The sequence below is a fragment of the Haliaeetus leucocephalus genome, unplaced genomic scaffold (assembly GCF_000737465.1).
Source record: "Haliaeetus leucocephalus isolate CR32 unplaced genomic scaffold, Haliaeetus_leucocephalus-4.0 Scaffold536, whole genome shotgun sequence".
NCBI classification, from domain to species: domain Eukaryota; kingdom Metazoa; phylum Chordata; class Aves; order Accipitriformes; family Accipitridae; genus Haliaeetus; species Haliaeetus leucocephalus.
This window is the reverse complement of record NW_010972972.1, coordinates 7,562,685-7,571,524: the sequence shown is the minus strand read 5'-3', so window position 1 is coordinate 7,571,524 and position 8,840 is coordinate 7,562,685.

Below are 8,840 nucleotides of genomic sequence, written 5' to 3'. Positions count from 1 at the left end.
AAGTCTCAAAATCAAAGCACAGCCACTTTTTGAATGCAGCAGCTGTATTCGGGGTGTGTGTGGTGTGCAGGTCTCTGTGCGCATGCATCCTTTCTCTGACAGAGGCTTAATTGGGGATCCTCTGCAAAAGGCCTTCAGTAAGCCACTCAGGTGAGGACCCTGTCATAGAGACTTTACTTCTGGACTGTCTCCCTGCTTCAGAAAAAGGAGGAAAATGAGAAAAGGAAGAACAAAAGGAGAAACAACCTTTCAGTGAAGGTCCTGACATGGGATAAAGAACCTATGGGGTGCATCTGGAATGGGGCAACCTGTGTGACCCCAGGGATTTGCTTTCTCATCTGTGGTCCCCAAAGCAGAGATATGCCCCCCCCCCGTCCTTGTTTAACATGAGGAGCTCCCCACCGTGGGCTGAGGCCAGCGGGGCCCGGGAGCGGCGGGGGCCGGGAGCATCTCGTATGCCGCATCCCACCTCCCGCATACCGCATCCCACCTCCCGCAGCAGCCAGCAGAGGGAAGCAACGAGCCGCGCTCCGCCCGCCCGCCGCCTCCCCGGGGTACCCAGCCCCAGCCGCGGCAGAACCCCCCGCGGAAAGGGGGGATGGAAGTCCGCGGGATCCCGAGCTGGCAGCTGCCCGGTGCTGCTGGCGACGCTCCCAGCCGGCGGGACGGGGCCCGGCCCCAGCCGATGCCCCCGGGCTCCCTCCCCCGCCGCGATGGATGGAATCCCTCCGGGGCCGCGGGGCTGGGCTCGGCCTGCGCCAGCGTGGGAGCGCTGGAAGGAGCCCGGCCGAGCTCTGAGCATCCCAACAGCCTGACCACCAGCAGGTCCCTGGGGAAGAGCTTAAGCACAAGGCAAACGTGCCGTGGTGCTCCTCGACGCAGAAAAGCAGCGGGGCTCCTCAGCCAGAGAGGCTGGTTTGGTCTCAAAGGGTTGCTGTCCTGTGAATTCATCTCGCTGCCTTTTGAGCTTGTAGAAGCCTTTGCCATCCACAACATGCTGCAGAGCTCTCAGCCGAGGGGGAGGGTCTGAGGACAGCCCTGAGGCTGAGGGCAGCGGGTCTCACCCGTGAGATGGACCCAATGGATGCGGCCCCGCTTAGCTATGGATAGGGCTATGCTGCAATGCGTGGTGGTCCTGGCTTTATCTCCTGTCCTCTCCTGACATGTGCTGTGTGAAAGCTGCTCCCTTCCGTGGAAGAAAAGAGGAGTGGAGAACTCCTTCCATGCCACATAAAAACACATGCCACTTTTTGGCAAAGGGGAGCCTGGCCCCGTCAGTCGGTGCTCTCCCATTGCACAGAAAAGCCTTGTCCAGCAGTTTCCCTGCAAACCACCCCAGGAAGCTTTGTGGTCCTCCTGACACCTGCTTGCCACATGCCATCAAGGCCCAGTTCTTGCAGAGCAGATGTTTAAGTAAGCAGCCCCTGGCCTGGCTTTGTGGTCTGCTATCATTCCTTGTTCTTTTCCCCATTTCCTTGTTCTTCCTTTACTACCTTTTGTCTACTTGGAGAGGGGAGCCAGAAGAAATAGTCATTCTGCTCAGACTGTCATAGGTGAGGGGACAAGATACTGCCACCAGAGAAATTTTTTGGCGAAAAAATTTGGCTCTGCCGAGCAGCTCTTGGGCAAAGATTGTCTGGCTGAAGCTCTCACCAGAACAACCCAAAACTTCAGTACTGGAAGAAGCAGAATTACTGGTCTCCAGGGTCTTTAGCTGGGGCTTGTAATTTCATTATACATGGGAGGACGCATATATGTGTCTTCATGGGTTGTATAGGTCTGTGCCAAGGGGTCTGAGCCTGGAAAGGCCAGGGGAATCCACTGGACCACTTTTAAAAATATTTATAGTTCCCAATAACAGTGCTCCCAAGGACATGATGATCTTACTTGTTACAGTGCTGGGTGCACAGTTTATAACAAACACTGTCAGGAAACACAAAACCAGTTTTTAAATGTTTGAACTGTTTTAAAACGTCCGTCCACAGATAGTTTACACAGCGCCTGCACCTCTGGGTCAGCTGGAAGAGAACAGCTCCTTTTGAAACAGCTCTACCCCACCAGCTTAGGTGGGAAGAAATCAATCTTCTAAGTCTAAATGAGCCAGTCTGAGGAGGCGTTGTGCTGCAGTGCCTTATGGAAACTCCAGCATACTAATTAGTGCATGCTAATTCAGGAATGACAGTTATTTCAAGAAATCTGGTGTTGTAGCCTAACCCAGGCAAAATGCTCCAGATGAAACAAAGAAAAACCTAGAGAGGAAAACACTTGTGTTTTAAAGAGAAGACAACACTTCTAGTTAATGTCAGAGAGTCCAAAAGTCATTGCTTTATAGAAAGGGTTCCCCTTGCAGACCTGGGGGGCTGCTTCTATTATCAGCCCCCCGTTTGGGACACCAGTCCAGCTGTGTCTGTAGGGGCTGAACCTTGCCAGACCCGGCCCCCCCTGCTCCTGATCGCCCTCGTCCTCTGCCTCACATACAATGGACCAAGTCTGAATGTCCAGTGACCAGCCTGGTCTCCCTGGGGCCACACAGAGTGTCCCAGGTGGGCAAAAGGGTGGTCACAGAGAACAGTGCCTGCCCTGGCACCCACACTGACACCAGCAGTGCTCATGTAGACATGACCAGCACCCCCCAGCCCCATTCCTCCTCGACGGATGGTCAGGACAAAACACGACCCTCGCCCACTTGGTTCACAGACACTCTTGCATCCGTGGGTCCCTTGAACCCTGGAGCAGACCAGAAGGCTGTCCAGATCCATGCCCAGACCCTGGGCCCTGTTTGCCCACTCTCCGGTGCCAGCCTTGGGTGTTTCTCGGTTCTGGTCTCCTCCCATTCATCAGTTAGTCCAGCTTAATGTTTGTTTGTAATACCCCTGTACACAGACAGTAAGGTCACTCAGAAAAGAGCCAGAAGTGAGTTTAATGAGCAGACAGGACAGGCTATGGTGATCAGGTGCATCGCCTGGAGAGCGTATTGGCCAGCAACTTGTTTACACTTGATCAGCCCCTTTACCAGTCTCCCTACATTTTCCCAGGCTGGTTCCTTCCTGATACACCTAGATCCCTCCTTTCCTTTGCCTTTGGTCCATAATATATTTTGCACATTTCCACAAGCCCCTTAAATCATCCCACCTAAAATTTTACACAAGCCCCATCAAATATCCAGCACTAAGTTTGCCCTTTCCCAGAGGACCCATGATCATTTTCTTTCCCTCTTCTCAGCAGTTCTGCTTGAACCTCTTTCCTCCTGATTCCTCCAGCCGCCCCTTGATCACTGACTGAAGGCTGTGGTCTGTGTTATTGTCTCTGTTATCTCCTGGGGTTTTGGGTTTGTGTATCTAGGTATGATTTGTTATTTTTCCTGTCTTTGGCCTCTGTTTACCTGCTGAAGAGCCCTTAACCAGATATTCTTATAAACCATGGTTCTTACATCGCAGGTATCTATGTATTCTTTACCTTCCATATACCTTTTACCTTCCTTATATCCTTACCTCAGCAGAAGTGTTTGGCATGTTACCCTCTCCTGGCTGGTCTTCTTGGGGTTTGAACCTTGCATAAGACAGTTGGCAGTGACCGTCACATTGGCTTTACTGGCAAATGGCAGGCCTGGACTTGCAGACCCCTCTTTGGCAGAACATCCTCAGTATCCATCTCCTCATCGTTTTGGTTTTCATGCTGTAAACGATAGGATTCAGGATGAGTGGGGCAATGAAATGGATGTTGGCTATGAAAGCGTAGGCCTGGGGGGACACGTGTTTGCCAAACCGGTGGATCACGGACAGCACAACTTTCTTAGGAATGGAGACCAGTAGAGCCTGGCCTTTTTAGACCAACAAAACACAGGCCATCTACAAACACATGGAGGGAAAAAGATCTACTTAAGCTGGAGGATAGTGATTACTCACAAAGCAACGTGTGTAAATTGTACATGGATAAATGTAAACTGGAAATTACAAGGACATCATATAAAAGCAGAATGTCTCTGAACATCCTCCCACTAGAAATACAGGGAGGAAAGACGGAACTGCTTTTACAGAAAGTTTTCTTTCTGTAAACTCATGCTGCCTCATGCTGCCAAGAAAGATGTGGACAGGACTCCAGGACTGTAATCTCTAGAGTCCTCTCCCCAAGGTAATTGCAGGCTTCTCTGTGTGCCTAACTCTGGTCCTCATGTCTGGCTTTGAAGGACCATCTACCACAGGGGTTCCCAGGCTCCCCTGGGTGCTTGTTCAGGGGCTGTAGGGAGCAAAGCCAGTGAATGCACCCTTAGCATGTATCAGTGAGGTCTCCACTGCCCCAGGTCAGCTCAGTGTGGTCCACATCAGCTTTCTAACATCTTCCAGAGAGGTTTCCCCCCCCTCTCCTATAAGGACATCCCATGGAAAGCAAGAGAGAGGGAGGCAGTGGGACTGAAAGAGTGCATAAGAGGGTTTTTAAGAAAATGCTCTGGAAATGAGTGGTTTTGACAGCTAAGTGAGATCTGTTATAGAGGTTTATGTCACCTTATCTGGAATATCCACCTGTAAGTCTAGAAGAGTTTTTGAAATTACTTAAATAACTGTAAAACCATTACCTTTAAAAATATCTAATCTATCTGTTCAGAAAATTGCAGAAATATTGCCATTCTTTCCTCAAATTCATGAGGCTTCTAAGCCACAGCATCTCTCTTTGCCCTTCCCTGTCTCAGTACACAGGTTTATGGCTCAATGCAGCACCCTTGGATAACTACAAAGACAGACTAAGTTCCACGGATTGACCTGGGCTCGCACAAAGCTGCAGACTTGAATGTGTGGGAGTTTTCTCTAGTCCTCACAAGAAGCTTATCAAAGGTCACCCCCCACATTGCATGGAGGGGAAGGAGGAGGAGTTACAGGAGAAAGTTATCTTCAGACACAAACAGCTGACAGGATCAGTTAAAGCAGTCATAATTCCCAGTTCAGTCTCCACCCTGAGAGTACAGGAACTGTCAGAGGTCGTTTTTAATTGCCCTAAATTTCTGGTATGCCCCATCTCTTCCTCCAGAGCTCTGGCTATGCTTTACACATACTGTGCTAGATGCATCAGTTGCATGCATGAAGAACTGGGGGAGTCCCCTGTCTCATCCACCTTTTATGCAGCAAACCAGCACGCTCCCCACTGCAGCACGCACTGGAGCAAGCAGTCTGCTTCAAGCAGGCAGAGTGTGAGCTGGGACTGGGCTGGCAGAATACAAGGCCCTCCCAAATTTGAGATCACATCCATACCGAGTGCTCACCTGTCACAGCCTGTCAGGAAAAGCAGAAAAGAAGGGTGAATCCTTTTGGTTGCTTTTCTAAGTGATGACTCATTTTAACTCTTACAGCTTGATGTACTCCAGAAAATGACAAATTCCACAGCTGCACCCTAGGATTTCACTGGGAATGAGTGTTCTCACAAAGCTCTGAGTGGAAAAGAGGCTGCACCCTTCTCTAGCATAAAGAGTGGTTCTCTGAGCAGATGCAGGGCTCCGTATTCCCCTTTGCAAGCAGGGAAACATGAGAGTTGGGGGTCTCTGAGAGGTCTCCCATCTCTGTGCCAGCCCTCTGGAAAGGGGACAGAGCACAGCTTCTTGGAGCAACCCCCACCTCCGGTAGCTGAAATGAGCTGGCCCGCAGGAGGGTGACAGGGGTGTTTGCAGGTGCAAGCATCATGGACCCTGTCCACATCTGCGAGGAGTCGGGACCCGGCTGAGCCCTCCTCAGCGGCACAGTGCAATCTTCCATGACAGAGCAAAGAGCCCACTCACTTGCCTCGCTCACGACCATCCTGAGCTTCCCACCAGCTCCGCTGCAAGGAAGCAGCCTGTTCCTGACCATCAGGGCTTGCAGCAGCAGAGGATTTATAGAAAACACCGAGCAATCCCCCCTGCCATGGGAGCAGGAGAGCTCTTGGTTTCTCAGCACTTAGAGTAGATGTATTAACCCCCACAGCACCAGGTCCACCCTGGCATGAACCATGATGGCAGCAGGGGATGCAGCCTGGAGACCCCTTCCAGAGATGCCCTCCTTTTCCTCCTGGCCTCCCTCTCCCCGGAGATCAGGCCAGACATGGTTGGGTTAAAGGAGCTCCTGCTCTGTGGCAGGGTGATGGATAGATGATTCCTAAAGGTTGTTTCCAGCCCCACTTCAGTTCTATGGAACTGGAAGGAAACCCTGGAACAGGTCTCTGGAGCAGACCAGAGCTATGTGGCCTTGTGTCCGGTCCCCAAAAGTGGCCTTAGGCAGATGCCAAGAGAATAATGTAAGTAATGCTTAGTAATTCCTCAGGCACCTTCCCAGCCCTCAGCAGTTTGTGGTCTAGGGGATTCCCGAGCCAAAATTGGTTCATATATACAAAATATCCTAGGAAGGACTTTTTCATTCCACTATTCATTTGAATTTGGATTTTGGTAACTGCAACACACAATGGCAAGAAGATCTAGAGTTACCACTTTATGCTTGTTCCGAAAACACTTCTTTAGAGGACTCCTAATTCATGTATTAGAAGAGACAGTGTACACTTGATCCCTGTCACCCATCTTAGAGCCATTCAAAGGTGGCTTGTGCTGACACAGCCAAAAGCAGTGTCCATGGTGTGACAGCTGCCTTCCTGACCAGTGCTGCATGCCATCTTCAATGTCAGGTCATACATCCTGGTTTGCTGGGATGTGCTGAGGTTGCCTTTCAGGAACATCTGTCTCATGCTCTTTGGTCCCCGTGGGACCCACATCTGCATGGTCCCACATCTGCATCTCTGTCCTCTTCCACCTTCCAGATTTCTTCTTCTTTACCCACCATTTCAGGACCAATATCTGCCACCCTGTCCATGTCCTGCTGGCCAGCCTGGACCATGCAGACCATAAGCCTCACTGGGTATGGGGTGAAGACCAAGCAGATGTGGGCATGGGTGTTTGGCTTGCTCTGTTAGAAGCAGCGCAGCCTGGAGCCCAGCACTGCTCTGGCAGGTGAGGCCAGATGAGCCTGGACTCAGTAGCCTCCCCCTCCCACTCTCTGCTCTCTCCAAAATGCCTCCCTTAGCATTCCAGCTCCCTCCAGCTGCCCTGGGTCATTCCAAGGTCCTGCGGCAACTCACCCAGCTTTTAGTACTCCCATTGGGATGCTTTGGGGTGTGAAGCATCTGAGCCGCTGAGTGTAGCCACTGGAGCGGTGAGAGAGAAATGGGATTCGAGTGAGTGCTGCGAGGTGGTCCTCGGGGGCCAGGGCATGAGCACACACCTGGATGACATGCTGAGTTCGGCTGGAGTAGAAGAGATGCTCTGGGACAGCCACCTCCATCCCCATCAGCTCTTTGTGGGTCTTCCCTGCACAGGCCTGTTGCTATGCCCTTATCGTGTGGTGGCAGACGCTCTTGCAGTGTTGCAATTATACTTGAATTCAGAAGGTTAGCAGCATGTCTAGGTATGATTTAAATCTCCTCTCAGCCCTCAGAAAGGTTCTTGTGAGAGGCAGAAGGTTCATGGAGGTCTTCCTAAATCTTGGAGTGGATTTTACTGCAGCACTTGGTGCACTGATGGATGAAGTGTTTTAAAAACGACATAATAATAAAATAAATGCCCTTGGAGGATTTCATCTGACTAGAGGAAATTATGAGAGCAAAATTCTTTAATGGCCATTGTTGGTGAGGGGGAGAAATGGAATATTTAGTGCTGAACATTGTAGCTCAAGAGCCTCAGAGTGGATGAAGATGGTCAGATTTCAGTATCTACAGTTATATTTATTACTGTATTCTTTGGGTCCTGTCTTCCCCCACTGGTAAAACAGTAATGAAGAAATATGGTGCACAGGGATATGGTGAATGCATTTTTATTGCAAGGAGGAATTACATTAGGGAAATGTTAACTTAAAGACCTAAACCATTTGTGTTTGTGCAGTCATTTTGATGGAGGTTTGTTACTTCAGCCATCACAACCCCCCCGGCTGACCACAGGGAACAAGCCGGGCTGGAGGCAGCAGCCGCAGCAGCTCTGCTGCTGAGCACCAAGCTTGAGCTCTCCGAGACCATGAGATGGATCACAGCAAGTCCTGCCTGGGCTGGTGGCCCAGGAGTGGTGGCAGGTGCCTTAACTTTCAGAGTGAACTGAGATAAGCAGACCATATTCCAGTTCTGGATACCTGGGTTTAATTTCCACAGCTACGCACAAAAGCTGCAGTCAACGTGGACTATCAGGAGGGAATTTTGCTCACCGCTAGCTCAGAGCGCTGACTCTTCGCACACCCCGGGGGACAGCAAAGCCGTTCGCAGCCCTTTCCCTCTGCCCTGACCGAGCAGAGGCACAGCCTGTGCAGGCTGACTGCAGACTTGCTGCAGCACTGGTAACTTCTGCAGCAGGTTACTACACAGAACCAGGATCTCAGCCCAGTGCATGGACCTCGCTCCCAGTTCCTCCAGCTGAGATGGTTAGGGGTGGCAGGCAGATAAACTCTCTGCAGGCACAACCCCACCTGCATCAGGGGAAAAAACCGGTACAGGGGTTTTCCCACAGCAGAGCAGAGCTGAGCCCGTTTCTGTAAACCCAGGCACCTGGAGGTGATGTTAGAGCCTTCCCAGTCCAGACCAGCTCCAAACGGGTCTGCTGCCTCTGTGCCCAAACGTGCAATGAGAAAGCACCAGCCTCTCAAATGCTTGTGCACGTGGCTAATTCCCATTAAAAAGAGGTGTATGGGAGAGTCCCTGAGTGCTGCTATAGGGTCAGAACAAAGGATGAAAAGGGTACAGAGGAGGAAAAGGAAGAAACTAGGAAACTGACCCACGAAGTCTGTCCTTGCGCATCCCCTCAGACCCAGAAGGTGTGGGAAGGGACTTGGTCCCAGCCCACAAAACCC